The 3,901-nt window shown below is 31.8% G+C and overlaps 1 long non-coding RNA gene across 1 annotated transcript; it reads right to left on the bottom strand.

The window, feature by feature from the left end:
* Positions 1–2,605: 2,605 nt before the first annotated feature.
* Positions 2,606–2,837, bottom strand: LOC123274646. The gene is made up of 2 exons (XR_006511540.1): positions 2,703–2,837; positions 2,606–2,636 (listed from the first exon to the last, which is right to left on the bottom strand). It is a non-coding gene; the product is annotated as an uncharacterized LOC123274646 (long non-coding RNA).
* Between the last annotated feature and the right edge of the window lie 1,064 nt (positions 2,838–3,901).

The following is a 3,901-nucleotide window of genomic DNA, read 5'->3' as shown; positions in this document are numbered from 1 at the left end:
CGCATCTTCATCAATTAAGCTTTTAATATATTTTCTTTCAATCCAGAAAAATTTTTAATCATTTTTTTTAATGGCTTGTAAGAAAAAAAAATTTTCTCCTATAGATTGTATAAAATTTTCCAAACAAAATTTACAATTTTAAATGAAATTTATAGGATAAAATTAAATGAAAAAATATTGGCTTAAAAAAAAATTTTTTATATAAAAATTGAATTTTTTAACTTGAAACATTTTTCTTTAGAAAATTCTATAATGCTTAATATTTGTACAGACATATAAAGCAAAACTATAATGAAAGCTTCATTGCTTGAGACCGACATAAGTATAAAGAGATTTTTTATATAAATACTAACAACGTGTAGTTCAAAAGATTATTTTATTTGTCGATAAAAATTGGATTAATAATTAATTTAAGTAATACTAAAATGTCAAATGAGCTCTGCGAAAAAGTCGAAAAAAAAATGATTTTTGTTTTGACTTCCCTAGAAGAAATGTAATCAAAGTTTTTAGCCAGTAACTGGCCAGTTTGACTAGACTTAAACCATTAACTGGCCAGTTTTATTAGAGATCTAACAAAACATGGCAGCCTTCGTGAAACTGTCAATTGAGAATTTTTCAGGTTATCAAGGGTTAATAAAACAGTCAAAAAAAATAAAAGTGATGTTTAATAAACGAAATGATTTAAAGTTTTATTTATATTTATATTATATAATAGACAAAATTATTAGACTAATAGATTAATAATAATAAATCTAACAATGAAATAATAAAATAACTATTTTTATTGGAGATAATTAAAAAATAATCATTTAGTTTTCTATTTAAATAAATTTATCCCATCCATATTAAATTGTAAGAATATTAAGCTTTGTTTATGAACACTTGGATTAATAATAGCTGTAAGATGATCTTCAACATCGAAGTAAACAAATTCAGTCATTGTAATTTCATCAGCATTTGGCATTTTCAATTTTAAAAGATACACTACATTTATTTAAAAATGTTTTTGCAGTTATTGGTAACTCTTGAAGAATTCCAGCTTTCAAAATTTTTAACAACTCGTCTAAATAACAATTTGCAATATTTGTTTTTATTTTCCACATTCGCAATTCATTTATTGTGTCAACTGTTTTACTACATACGCAGAAAATCGTCATTTTCTGTCCGCTGGGAAGAAATAATTGATACCTGCCCGGCACAGTCGCATTGGTCTGAAATTGTCTAGTTTCGGTTGGCTCAACAGGCATTAAAACTCACATTTTCAATGCAGGTTATATGAAAAAATTAATTTCTTTGATACCAATAAACAATTTATTGAGTAGCAATAAATCATTTGTTGAATACTACTAAATATTTATTTGGTGGAACTAAATGGGCTTTTAATAAATTATTTAGTACCTATTACTAAATATTTGGTAATGAAAGGTTTGTTACTATATCATTTAGTATCTGTTACTAAATCTTATTAAATAGAACCCAATCCATTTTGTCATTTAGTGATTAATGATTTTTATTTCTGGAGACAGGAGAGGAAGAGAAGAGTAAATAAGATTTAACAAAGAATTAATAATTTAGTTTATTTGAAATTTGTTTGGTTTCGGCAGACGAGATAATCGGGAGTGAATATTCGAGGAAAAAGCCAAAACTTTGGGAAAGTAAGTGCCGAGTAAGAGGCGAAGGGCCGATTGCAAATTTTAAGCTTGTTTAATTTAACACCTAGCCCGTGTAAGCCAAGATCGAGAGGAAGACTCGGGGCATCGAGTTCTGAAGAGCACAAGATCGAGAAGGAAGAGCTGAGAGAGAGAGGGGACTTTAGAGGTTGAGAAACCGGAGTGAGTTTAAACTTTTCGACGGCTCGCATCTCCACAATTCTTAGTTCCTTTTTCTCACGCTTTACGTCGCCGGCAGCTTTGCTCCACATAAATATCCCTTCGGAAGCTCAAGCTTCCAAGTACACACTCTGCAGATACATATCCCCCCTTTACAGCGCACAAACTAATTCTGGAGCCGAGCTGCCACCCAGAGTTGAGATACTTGTTGTACTTTCTAACTTTTTGTTTCCATCGAATTACAGCTGACACTAAATAACACCGACGGTAATCATCACATTGAATCGCTGCGTAATTATGCTGGAAATTTTAATCTTCAGTTGCTTTGCTTTCAACAACTACGCTTTCATCATATTCGATTCCAAAATTGAACTCATAAAAAAGATCTGACTTCAATTGTTGAGTGCTTAAAATTTGAATAAATATATGAGGCTGATTATTTTTAGTGGACGAAATTTATTCTTATTAAACTTTTGTTTAGAAAACAAAATATTTTTATCGGTCATTGAAGAAATGATACAATAAAGTTATTTTTACATTTTTGAAATCTTGAGAGCGAGAAATCCTCCATATCCTTGGGGAACCACGATGATGCCAACCGATTCCGCGAATAGCTTCAAGCGACTCGGTTACGATTTCTCGCAAATCAAAGTATGGAACGATAGATGGCAGCTTGTCGTAATGCTGAGTAGATCCTTTTGGAATAATATGTGACTTTTACATGGTTTACTAAATACGTTATTATCTTGAATAGAAACACCAATGGATGGTTTTACTTGGTAGTTACCAAACACTGAATATGTGGTACTGAAATAAAACAATAAATCAGTAAACTTTGAATTTTGAACCTGAAATTTGAGTTAACAAGATCACCTTCCACTACATTGACTCCGTTGAGTAATCTCTCCCGCGTTTTTGATCGAAATTTGAATGATCGTTCAGATATCGTCCTTGCACCGAGTCTCCCAATGTCACACCTGATTCATCAAGAAAATAATTAATTTATAATCAACGATGGTCTAAGTCTAGTACTTTCAGTTAAATGACCATTTGATAATCGCGCTTGCCCAAGTTGGAGGTATATGACGTTATCATGTCTCGTAAATTTAGCGCCAGTGGCGACACTAAAATAAATTAACGTCAAATTATCTGATAGAATACTTAAAAATTCTGGTCAATTTAGCAAATAAAAGTTTTACAATCCTCGACAACAGAAACAGGATCAAAACATATGGAGTCAAGTAATTTATCGCCTTCATCAATGGAATCTGATTATAAGTACGATGGCATTCTGCAATTGCACATGTTACCAATGTGCTAGTATATTCATGTACATATGATATGAGTTTAAGTGTGAGGACCGGGGAATAATGACACTACGTTTGCCCCAGACTACAAGCTCGGCAAAATCATTGAATTCCGCCTGAGGTTTTTCGTTTTTCCGTCATCTAAGTGGTCGTATTATGTAAATAAATACATTTCTGATTTCTAATTTACAGCGATTGCTAAAAATACTAAATTCTGATTAATTTTAACTTACACTATGAAACCAGCAGTTTATAAGATCACCAGCACATTGGTTCGAGTTGCGTTTAAAGAACGAGCCATTATGACTTGCTTCTTCCACTATCATCGAGTGAATCGCATTTGCTGCCGATACAATTCCTTGTCTCTGTTCAAATTTTCTTCATTGATGGTTATTAAGAACATACTGTTGAACTTAGCAAGATTCGCTGAAATTCATTTTCAATAAATATTTGAACAATCGATTATTTTAATGCTTAAAAAATTTATTTCTGTAGGAGCTTACGGTCATTTCCACTTTCACGCCAATCGTAATTACCTCAGATTTTGCCAAAGGTTCTCCTTAATTTCAATCAATTTTAATTGGACTAATAATATATTTTATGTCGTAGAGCCATCATCAATATTATCAATCTTGTCAATCTTTTTGACTGGTGATGGGCTTACACGAAGTTACCGCTATCTGGCTCTGTCGAACAGAAAATTAGGTATATTGACCTTGGTCAGTAATAAGAAAGTTCTCAGATCACATGTTTGTCGACCTTAGC

This window comes from Cotesia glomerata, unplaced genomic scaffold, assembly GCF_020080835.1.
Source record: "Cotesia glomerata isolate CgM1 unplaced genomic scaffold, MPM_Cglom_v2.3 scaffold_499, whole genome shotgun sequence".
In the NCBI taxonomy this organism is placed as follows: Eukaryota; Metazoa; Arthropoda; class Insecta; order Hymenoptera; family Braconidae; genus Cotesia; species Cotesia glomerata.
The sequence above is the reverse complement of the archived record's forward strand: the minus strand, read 5'-3'. Positions and strand labels throughout refer to the sequence as shown.